The sequence below is a fragment of the Elaeis guineensis genome, chromosome 1 (assembly GCF_000442705.2).
Source record: "Elaeis guineensis isolate ETL-2024a chromosome 1, EG11, whole genome shotgun sequence".
In the NCBI taxonomy this organism is placed as follows: domain Eukaryota; kingdom Viridiplantae; phylum Streptophyta; class Magnoliopsida; order Arecales; family Arecaceae; genus Elaeis; species Elaeis guineensis.
The window spans coordinates 80,038,678-80,051,352 of NC_025993.2; positions in this window are offsets into that span (position 1 = coordinate 80,038,678).

The window sequence follows — 12,675 nt, forward strand, 5'->3', positions numbered from 1 at the left end:
CTCTTTACCATCAAACTTCTCGAACTCGACCTTCATATTGCTTTCCATGACTGGATCCAAGCCAAACAAGCAATATAAAATCAAGAAGTGTAGAATATACCTTGATGGTACCTTGCTGAAAATTTTCAGCACTTGGGATCTTTAACTTCTCACACTTGGAACTGCTTCCTCACCATTGTGGCTCTGATACCAACTATTGGAGCATGATTCTGGCTCCTCCCATAGACCTTGGGTGCAGCGGAACTAGCAACGAATAGATCTGGAGACTTCTGGACACAATCGAAGGCCCTTTACAAAAACAGCCTGGTTGCTGTCTTCTTCGTCAGCCTTTCATTCCAGATGAAGAATGCCTCTGAAATCACCTCTAAAAAATCCAAGATCTGGTACCCAACCAGATCAGGCCTAGACCGAGGTCTTCCAATTTGTAGATCTCAAATTGGGATATTCTAGATAGGGAAGAAGGTAGATGGAGACAGACCTTGCAGATCTGTCCTGCTGCAGCCTTTCCTGTAGATCTGTTGATGGAGATCTCACCCGTGCCTCAAACGACCTCAGATCTACTCCAGATCTGAGAGGGACTTGTATCAACCTCTTTGCAAGAGATTTCAGATTCTAGACCTGATACTTGGGTGGCTGCAAGAGAGGGAGAGAGGGATCTGGTTGGCGGCTGCAAGAGAGAAGGGGCTAGCGCCTCCTTTGCTTTTCTTTCCTTTTTGGGCCTGGCGGCAAGAAACCCTAGGGTTTCTTGCTCCTGGGGTGTGGAGAAGAGCTGGAGAGAGAGGGAGAAGAGAGAGAGAGACTTGAGAGAAATGGTTTCTTGTATTCCTTTGGCTTGATCAAACCTATACAAGTACATGTATATATAAACACAGGGTCAAGTGACCCAAACCCAAAACTCCCTTGACCAACTCTATGGGAGATTAGGTTAACCCAAGCCCATGTATACCCATGACTTAACCTAATCTCACCTATCCTGGGCCCAGACCTGGCCCATAAAGAGTTGGTCCCTTGAGGCCCACATAACCTAGACCTCAAGAATCCGAAAGGCCCACAGCCTTTCAACCTAGGGCCCAACTAGCCCTAGAGCCTCCATGAAGCCCTCATGAATGATGGACCTTGGCCTTAGCCTTGGTCCCCTGGGCCTTGGGCACACCACCTGGATCACAACACCAACTACCTTGAGAAAATCAGAAAGAGCTTCCTTCTAATTATGTAAAGTGTATTTAAAGTATTATTTGCTCATTAAAGGAACTTCATCTGTATTTCTGTGCAATTAACTGTAATACTCTTTTTAGAGTTGTTATTTTTATTTTGGAAGGGTTCTAAAATATGAAAAGATTGATCCGAACCTTAAATCGGATTGTATTGGGTTGGCTTGTACCCAAAAAATAAGTATTCTAGCTTGGGATAGCTAGAGTCGGAGGTTCTGATGATTGTATTCAGGTTGAATACAGTTTAGTAGATTTGAATTCTCAAGTAGGAGCTTAAAAAGTAGATGTAGGTGCAAGATTGGCACCAAATCACTATAAATCTTCTTGTTTGTGTTGTGCTTACTTGCTCTCCTTTTAAATTTCTTTATCCTCTTGCATTCTTGCATCCAACTTCTACACCTTGCATAAATTACACTCTCCATACTTATCTTGCTCATTGTTAAATAATCTTCATAGTTGAAAGTTAAGTTTAAATTTTTAAAAACCCAATTCACCCCCCTCCTCTTGGGTTGCATAGCTGGGCAACAAGTGGTATCAGAGCCCGGTGCTCTAGTCTTACTTTGATTTAACCATCAAAGAGCTAAAGATCTATGGCAACTCAAGTTGGTACTTCTCTAGCCGAGGGGCAGTCCACAAACCGACCTTCACTTTTCAATGGGTCAAACTATACCTATTGAAAAGCTCAGATAAAAATCTTTATTCAAGCTCTTGACTATGATATGTGGAGTATCATAGTAAACAGACCACACACACCCACTAAAATAATTGATGGTGTGAAATCAAATAAATTCAAAAAAGAATGGGATGAGGTTGATAAGAAAATGGCTCAACTAAATGCTAAAGCCATGAATATTTTGCATTGTGCTCTAGATGCTAATGAATTCAATCGTATTTCAACATGCATGTCTGCTAAGAAAATATGGGATAGACTAGAAGTAACTCATGAAGGAACTAATCAAGTGAAGGAATCCAAAATTAACATGCTCGTCCATAAATATAAACTTTTTAAAATGGAGCATGATGAATCTATAACTGAAATGTTTACTCATTTTACTGATATTATAAATGGTCTAAAAAGTCTTGGTAAGTCTTATTCTAACAGTGATCTCGTGAGAAAGATTCTTAGGTCCTTACCAAGAACTTGGAAAGCCAAAGTGACCACTATCCAAGAAGCCAAAGATCTGAATATCCTATCCTTGGAAGAGCTTCTAGGATCACTGATGACACATGAGCTGAGCATGAAACAACATCAAGAAGAAGAAGTCAAAAAGAAGAGGACAATCATCCTCAAATCCACGGCTCAACTTGATGAAGAAACTGATGATACGAAAAATGAAGAGCAGGATGAAGAAATGGCTCTCATTACTAGAAGGTTTAAGAAGTTTTTGAGAAAAAAAAAACAAGGAATGAGGAAGAGGCCACCCACAAAAGGGAAATATAGCAAAGAAAAGGATAAAGATCAACCCCTTATTTGCTACGAATGTAAGAAATCGGGACACTTTAAGTCTGAATGCCCACAATTGAAGAAGGGTCCCAAGAAGTATAAGAAGAAGGCCATGATGGCTACTTGGAGTGGAAGTGATGAGTCAAGCTCCGAAGAAGAAGACTCAAATGAACAAGCCAACTTGTGCTTTATGGCACATGAAAATGAGGTAAATTCTACAACTCCTATTGACTTTACCTTTGAAGAACTTTATGAAGCTTTTTATGATTTAATTGATGGACTAAAGAAGCTAGGGGTAAAGAACAAAGAGTTAAAATCAAAGAATCAATCTTTACTAAAACAAAATGAGAGCATTTCAAATGAAAAATCTATCATGTTTCAAGAAAATCTGAATTTAAAGAATGAAATTGTCAAGCTAAAATCAATAGTTGAAAATTTCACCTTAAGTTCTAATAAACTTAATATGATTCTTGAAAATCAAAAGACCATTTACGATAAGGCTGGTCTTGGTTACAACCCCTTAAAGAAATAAAAGTTTCTAAAAAATATCTATGTAAACTTTTTAAACAACAAGTTCTCAAAAATTACTTACTTCAAATGTGGTAGAATAGGTCACAAGTCATACACTTGTCTCTCTAACAAATCCATAAATTCTAATGCAAAAATAATATGGGTTCCAAAAGGAACCATTGTAACTAACCAAAAAGGACCCAAGAAAGCTTGGGTACCTAAAGTAAAAATTTGACTTTTACTTGCAGGTGTGTCTAGCATCCCAAGGAGCAAACCAAAAATGATATCTTGATAGCGGATGCTCGAGACACATGACTGATGATGAATCTCAATTCATCACACTTGATGCTAAAAATGGAGGGATGGTCACCTTTGGAGATAATGGCAAAAAAAAGATCATCGGTATAGGTAACATTGGTATCACTCCCTTCAAGTATATTGAAAATATTTTATTAGTAGATGGTTTAAAACATAATTTATTAAGTATCAGTCAATTTTGTGATAAAGGATATAAAGTTATTTTTGAATCTTCTGTTTACATTGTAACTAGTCCTATTAATGAAGGCATTAAATTTGTTGGGCATAGACATGGTAATATTTATATGGTAGATTTGAATGATCTATCCAAAATAAACATGCAATGCCTAGTATCCTTGAATGCCAAGATTAATGAGACTAGTTGGCTTTGGCATCGTAGGCTTGCACATATTAGCATGCATTCACTTTCAAAACTCATTAAGAAGAAATTGGTTATTGATTTACCCAAATTGAACTTTGAAAAGGATAAAATTTGTGATGCATGCCAACTAGGTAAACAAACAAGAGTTTCATTCAAATCTAAAAATATTGTTTCAACTTCTAGGCCATTAGAACTATTGCACATGGATTTATTTGGACCTACTAGAACTACTACTCTAGGAGGAAAACGATATGATTTTGTAATTATTGATGATTTCTCTCATTTTACATGGATTTTTTTTTTGGCACACAAGGATGAAACTTTTCAAGTTTTCTCTAAATTTTATCGAAAAGTCACAAATGAGAAAATTTTTTTAATTTAAAATATTCGAAGTGATCATGGAACCGAATTTGAAAATTAAGATTTTGAAAAATTTTATGATGAAAAAGAAATATGCCACAACTTTTCGGCACCTAGGATACCCCAACAAAATGGGGTAGTAGAAAGGAAAAATAGAGCTCTTGAAAAAATGGCCCGTACCATGCTATATGAAAATAACCTTCCTAGATACTTTTGGGTGGAAACAATTAACACGGCATGTTACATATTAAATCATACTTTAATTAGATAATTTTTTAAAAAAACTCCCTATGAGCTTTGGAAAGGAAGAAAATCGAATATTGCATATTTTCATGTTTTTGGTTGTCGATGTTTTGTGTTAAACAATGGTAAAGGAAGACTAGAAAAATTTGATGCAAAATTTGATGAAGCGATTTTTCTTGGTTACTCCTCTTCTAGTAAAGCCTTTAGAGTTTTCAACAAAAGAACCTTAGTAGTAGAGGAGTCAATACATGTTGTCTTTGATGAAACTAACGTTCTTCCTTCAAGGAAGAATGAAGATTTTGATGATGCAGATCCTCTTATAGAAGGGATAAAGGAGATCACTCTAAAAGATTCAACAATTCAAGATGATAAAGAACATGAAGACAAACAGGATGAGGAAGGTAAAGAATAACAAGAACAACCACAAGGTACAAATAATCTATCCAAAGAATGGAGGTATGATCACAATCACCCCAAAGAACTAATCATTGGTGACCTACACATGGTGTAAGAACTCGTTCTTCACTTAAAGATGTATTCAATCATTTTTTTTTTGTCTCTCATTTTGAACCTAAAACTATAGACGAAGCTGAAAAAGATTATAATTGGATTAATGCAATGCAAGAAGAACTTAATCAATTTGAAAGAAATAATGTATGGACCTTAGTATCAAGACCTAAAAATTATTCAATAATTGGCACAAAATGGGTATATAGGAATAAATTGGATGAACATGAAAATGTAATAAGAAATAAAGCAAGATTGGTTGCAAAAGGTTATAATCAAGAAGAAGGAATTGATTTTGATGAGATTTTTGCACCTGTTGCTAGATTAGAGGCGATTAAACTTTTACTTATATATGCTTGCTTTATGAAATTTAAATTATTTCAAATGGATGTCAAAAGTACTTTTTTAAATGGATATATTGCTGAAGAAGTTTATGTAGAACAACCTCCAGGTTTTGAAAATCATACTTTTTCTAATCATATTTTTAAATTAAATAAAGCTCTATATAGTTTGAAATAAGCACCTAAGGCTTGGTATGAAAGGCTAAGCAAATTTCTACTTAATAATAATTTTTCAAGAGAAAATGTAGACACAACCCTTTTCATTAAAAAAAATTAAGATGATATATTAGTTATACAAATATATGTTGATGACATTATTTTTGGGTCTACTAATGAAACTCTTTGTCAAGATTTTGCAAAGCTCATGCAGGGGGAGTTCGAGATGAGCATGATGGGAGAACTTACATTCTTCCTCGGACTCTAAATCAAACAAATAAAGGAAAGAATCTCCATCACCCAAAGCAAGTACATAAGAGAATTACTCAAAAGATTTGGAATGGAGAACTCCAAAGCAATTAGCACACCCATGAGCCCATCATGTAAGCTTGATAAGGACGAAGAAGGTAAAAGTGTAGACTTAAAATTTTATAGAGGCATGATTGATTCTCTATTATATTTAACTGCTAGTAGATCTGATATTATGTTTAGTGTTTGCCTTTGTGCTCATTTTCAATCAAATCCAAAAGAATCACACTTGAATGCAGTTAAAAGAATCCTTAGATATTTAAATGGTACACAAACTCTAGGATTATGGTATTCTAAGGACTCATTAATTGACTTAATAGGATATTCAGATGTCAATTTTGCTGGATGTAGATTAGATAGAAAAAGTACTAGTAGAACTTGCCAATTTCTTGGAGTTAACCTAATCTCTTGGTTTAGCAAGAAACAAAATTCGGTAGCACTATCTACGATCGAGGCCGAATACATTGCAGTAAAAAATTATTGTGCTCAAATCTTGTGGATTAAGCAACAATTCGAAGACTTTGGTATCAACTTAATGAAACTCCCATAAGATGTGATAACACTAGTGCTATAAATCTCACTAAAAATCCAATTCAACATTCTAGGTCAAAATATATTGAAATTAGGCATCATTTCATAAGAGAACATGTCCAAAATAAAGACATAATTCTTGACTATGTTTGTACTGAAAAATAATTTGTTGACATCTTTACCAAGGTCTTAAGTGAAGATAGATTTTGTGAAATTAGGAGAGAACTAGGAATCCTTGATCCATCTGCTTAAGTGTCTCTCTGATTTCAAAGTATCACCACCAAAAATTCTTTTAGCTTGATTCTCATCTTTTCTTTTGAGCTCAAAAGCTCAAAATTATCATTCTCATAATCAATTTTTGGGTAAACATCTTTCTCCTAATGTTTCAAATTTTTTTGAAATTATTTCATCATTTTTTCTGAATTTCTCTGTGCCATGGGTCGACCCCCAGGGTCGACCCTAGGGTAAACTTGTAATAATGACTAAATCCTTCGGGTGCTCTCTTTTTGTTGAAAATCTCTCCTTGAGCTGACCCAACTCTCTGCCTTCTTCCTTCCACCAAACCAAAAGTCTCCCTCTCTTCTTCCTCAAATCCAAATTTTCTCTCAAGATCCTTCTCCCACCGTCTCTCACCCTCTAAATCACCCTCTTGGAACCAAGTTCCTCCCCTTCTCCTTCTTCATTTAGAGTGATTCGAGCTTACCCTAGACTCTACCTGTCTTCTCCAAATCGGCACATCACTTCTCCAAAATCCTTATCTTTTCACCAAAATAAAACCCTTCATCTCTCCCTCACATTTGCTCTCCTAAGTTTTGTGCTAGTCCTGCCTGTGCAAATGGCTCCCAAGATGAAGCTTCCACAGAGGAGGAAATCCGTTCGCAGGTTGGAGGAAAGTGTGCACCAAAAAAGACTAGCAACCGAGATCACTTTTGCTTCAAACCCTGCTCCTGGTTCAGTTTCAGCTTCAACCCGATCTCCAATCAGTCCTAGTAAGGTACCCCTCTCCGATAGAAAAGTAGAGTTCGAAAAAAATATTGATTTCAGATTTTTTGAAAAAGAAAGGTTCACTATCGGATCAAAGATTAAGGACCAAGGTTGAAAATTTTACTGCTCCTTGAAAGAAAATACATATGTTGATTTTGTTAGAGAGTTTTACCTAAACTTAGGGTACAGCAATGAAACAGTAAAATCCACAGTGAAGGGTGTAGACATTAGCCTAGATCCTATGCTTTTGGGGGAGATACTTCATTTACCTTGTGAGGGGTACACCAATATGGAACTCCCAGTTAAAGAGGAAGGAATAAATGTTATCCTAGGGAGAACCTTCACTGGAAGTCTGAATAAATTAGAGGTAAAGATTCTTTCTATTGAGATGAGACTGCTACACCATATAGTAACTAAATTATTTTTCCCTAGAAGTGGTAGACATGATCTTCTTTCTGGTCGGGACATCTGTATTATGTATCATGTGATTACACAAACCCCCCTGAACCTCCCGGCATTGATGTTTGAGACTATGAGAGAGATCTTGAACAGGTTCAAGGCACACTTGCCTTTTGGAATGGCTCTCACTTTAGTATTTAGGAGGTTCGAAGTTAGCTTTGAGGGGGAGGCAGTAGCTAGGCTATCTCACTCCGACACTATCAACCGTCATACATTGCACCATATGGGATTCTCTAAAACTGATGGTGGTTGGACAAAAGGTGTGGAAGAGAGAGCTGAGGATAGAGCAGAGGAGGAAGGACCATCCTCACCCCTCTGTGATCACAGAGCAGTATCATCAGATATTCAATTTGTTTCTGACCACGAGGCTGGCCCATTAGAGTCTGCGAGGAGGCATACTTCAGCTCAGCAGCCAGATAGCAGAGCACATCCTTCAGAGCTCAGATTGGTAGATGATCAGATTGAGATGATATCTCAGCGAGTAGCCTCCATTCTATCTTGACAGATTGGTACTTTAGTTTTTGCACAGGGATCAACATCTCAGGATGTATCTGATCAGACACTGATCCCTCATATTTTCACTATTGTCTAGATGATTACTGATCAGTCAGTATGCATTGAGCAGCTTGAGGGTTGTATTTTGAGACTGACTGATAGAGTACTTGACTTGCAGGGGCAAGTGTTAGCTCTAGTCCATCCACAGCCGCATGAGGACATCATAGAGGTCTCAGACCTATCTACGGAGGCGGCCAGACTGCGAGGAGTCTTAGAGAGTGATTTTGACTTCCTGAGGAGAGAAATCAAGGGCTCTAGTGAACATGCTTCCACTCAGTTCAGTGCCCTGCTACAGTTTGTTTCGAGAGCCCTGAATCTTCTGAACACCATCAGACTCTCACTTGTAGCTCAGTCCATAGCTTCTCAGCCTTCAGGATCTTCTCACCCCTCTTCTCGTGCTGGCACCTCTACCCGTGGCCGAGGCAGACGCGGTCGAGGTCGGGCTCGTGGACATGGTCCTTCATCTTCTCACCCTATCTCTAATTCATCAGACTCTGATCCTTCTAGCCATGACATCTATTAGATCCAGTGTAGTTTGTCCTTTCTTTTGTTTTTGTCTAGGATCTATCTTGTGGGCTATGTAATGTGTTGACTGATTGACTCTTGGATAGTTTCTATCCATGAATTTTGTACTCTAAGTTGACTCATATATATTGAAACACCTATGTATTCAATCACTTTTTGAATATATATATAGATACTTTGACCTTCAATGAATGTTTATGAATGTGAATCGAATTGCTTTTAATTATGAGATATGAAAAATAATGAATATTTGTGTTGTAAAATACTATGAATTGCAATATCTTCTAAATGAGCAAATTGGTATATTTTTTACATTTGCTATATTGAGGGGGAGTAAAACAATAAGCAATAGAGAAATAAGCAATCAAAGAAGGGAGCTAAAGAAATAAAATTGATCCCATCAAAAAAAGGGAATAGAGAAAATATGACCTTAAAAAGGGGAGTAGAGAATCTTAGTTGATACTGTCAAAAAGGGAGAGTAGAGAATCAAAATCAAGATTGAGCAATGTTGCCCAGCTATGCAACCCAAGAGGGAGGGTGAATTAAGTTTTTTAAAAATTTAAACTTAACTTACAACTATGAAGATTATTTAACAATGAGCAAGATAAGTATAGAGAGTGTAATTTATGCAAGGATAATAGTTGGATGCTAGAATGCAAGAGGATAAAGAAATTTAAAAGGAGAGCAAGTAAGCACAACATAAACAAGAAGATTTATAGTAGTTCGGTGCCAACCTTGCACCTACATCCACTCCCCAAGCTCCTACTTGGAAATTCAAATCCACTAAACTGTATTCAACCTGAATACAATGTCGGAACCTCCGACTCTAGCTATTCCAAGCTAGAACACTTGTTTCTCAGGTACAAGCCAATCCAATACAACGTCGGAACCTCTGACTCTAGCTATTCCAAGCTAGAACACTTATTTCTCGGGTACAAGCCAATCCAATACAATTCGATTCAAGATTCGGATCAACCTTTTCATATTTTGGAACCCTTCCAAAACAAAAACAACAACTCAAAAAGAGTATTACAGTTAATTGCATAGAAATACAGATGAAGCTCCTTTAATGAGCGAATAAAGCTTTAAATATACTTTACATAATTAGAAGGAAGCTCTTTCTGATTTTCTCAAGGTGGTTGGAGACTTGAATGAGCTCTTGAGGAGTTGGTAAACTTGAAATGAAAGCTTCTTTAACTTCTTTTGTGGGCTCTTGCTTAGGGCTGAAATGTATGCTTGAAATGCTCTTCAAAACCCCTCTCTTATTTTTGATTCCCTCCTTTAAGTCCCTTTATATAACTTCAAATAATGGTGGAGAGTAATCTAGACTGAAATAGAACCGTTAGAGCACATTAAATGGGCATTAAATGTAGCCAAAATGAGCAAAAAACTAGCCGTTGCGAAATTTTTTCATCGCAGGGGTCGACTCATAGGGTCGACTCATGCTCATGAGTCGACTCATGGGGTCACAGGGGTCGACTCATAGGATCAGCTCATATGGCACAGAACAAAAATTGACAGTTCTGTATTTTTGACTTGCACAGCAATAGAGGTCGACTCATAGGATCGACTCATGCATAGAGGTCGACTCATGGGGTCGACTCAATTGGGTGTGCCGGCTAAAAATAACATGCCGTTCAGCCCCTTTTGCTATGAGTCGACTCATGGGGTCGACTCAAATTTATAAACATGATTTTCTTTCAAAATACACATCCAAAAATATTGAAATTGCCTCCAATAGATTACAAATCTTGTGTTCTTGCTCTTGAGACTTTCGAATCAGAACTTGATAAAATTATGATTTTGTCTCTGAAATACAATAAATCTTTTTTCAAGCCAAAATTATTAGTAATCCCCTCAAATACTTTGTAATCATCAAAATCAATTCAAGGAGTAACATTCTCCCCCTTTTTGATGATGACAAAATACTTGAGCAAAAGCATATATAAAGTATTGAACATGAATTTTAAATTTATGAAAATACATCACTTAGATATTATAGCCAAGTATTGAAACGAAATGCATCATAATCAGTTTAAAGATAAATTTGAAATTTGCTTATAAGTGCATTTGCTTGGAAAGAAAAAGGCATGTGACACGTGTACCCATTTGCTTAACAATTTACTCAATGTTCAATCTTTATTGCTCTTATTGCTCAATTTGCTTATAAGTGCATTTGCTTGGAAAGAAAAAGGCATGTGACACATATACCCATTTGCTTAATAATTTAAAATTTGCTTATAGTTCAATCTCTTATTGCTCAATCTCGATTTTGATTTTTGGATTTGTGCTCAATCTCAATCTTAATGTTCAATCTTTACTGTACTTACTGCTTTGCTCAAACTCATCAATCTTGATTCTCTATACTTTCCCTTTTTGACAGCATCAATTGAGATTCTCTACTCCCCCCTTTTTTTGAATATATTTTCTATTCCTTCCTTTTGATAGGATCAATTTTACTTCTTTAGCTTCCTTCTTTAATTACTTATTTCTGTATTGCTTATTATTTTACTCCCCCTCAATATAGCAATCATAAAAGATAGATCAATTTGCTCATTTAAAAGATATTGCTATTCAAGTTTTTCACAATTTAAAAGTAATCCAAGGTGATCACATTCAGAGATATTCATTGAAAGTCAAAGTGTATATATATAGATCCAAAAGATGAGTGAGTACAAAGATGTTTCAATACATAAGTGTTGACTTAGAGTACAAAAGACATGGATAGAAACTATCCAAGAGTTAATCAGTCAACATTGCATTACATGGCCTACAAGATAGATCCTAGATAAAAACTAAAGAAAAGACTGACTATACTGGATCTAGTAGATACATGACTGGATGGATCGGAGTCTGATGAATCAGAGATGGGGTGAGGAGATGAAGGATCACGTCCATGGGCTCGACCTCGACCGCGTCTACCTCTGCCATGGGTAGAGGTGCCAGCACGAGTGAAAGGGTGAGAGGATCCTGAAGGCTGAGAAGCAAAGGACTATGCTACAAGTGATAGTCTGATGGTATCTAGGAGGTTTAAAGCTCTCAAAATAGATTGTAGCAGTGCAATGAACTGAGTGAAAGCATGCTCACTAGAGCCCCTGATCTCTCTCCTCAGAAAGTCAAAGCCACTCTCTAAGACTCCTCGCAGTCTGACTGCCTCCGCAGATAGGTCTGAGACCTCAGTGATGTCCTCATGTGGCTGTGGATGGGCTAGAACTAGTACTTGCCTCTGCAAGTCAAATACTCTGCCAGTCAGTCTCACTATACAACCCTCAAGCTGCTCGATGCATACTGACTGATCAGAATCATCTGAAAAATAGTGGAGATGTGGGGGATCAGTGTCTGATCAGATACATCGTGAGATGTCGATCCCTGAGTAAAAACTGAAGTACCCATCTAACGAGATAGTATGGAAGCTACACGCTGAGATATCATCTCTATCTGATCATCAGCCAATCTGATCTCTGAAGGATGTGCTCTGCTGTCCGACTGCTGAACTGAAGTGTGCCTCCTCACAGACTCTGACGGCCCGCCTCATGGTCGAAAACAAACTGAATATCTGGAGATACAGCCCTGTGATCACGGAGAGGTGATGATGGTCCTTCCTCCTCTGCTCTGTCCTCAGCTCTCTCTTCCACACCTTTTGTCCAACCACCATCAGTCTTGAAAAATTTCATGCGGTGCAGAGTATGGCGGTTGATAGTGTCGGAGTGAGAAAGTCTAGCTACTACCTCCCCCTCAAAGCTAACTCCAAACTTCCTAAATACTAAAGTGAGAGCCATACCAAAAGGCAAATGTGCCTTGGACCTATTCAAGGTTTCTCTCATAGCCTCAATCATCAATGCCGGGAGGTTCAGGGGGGTT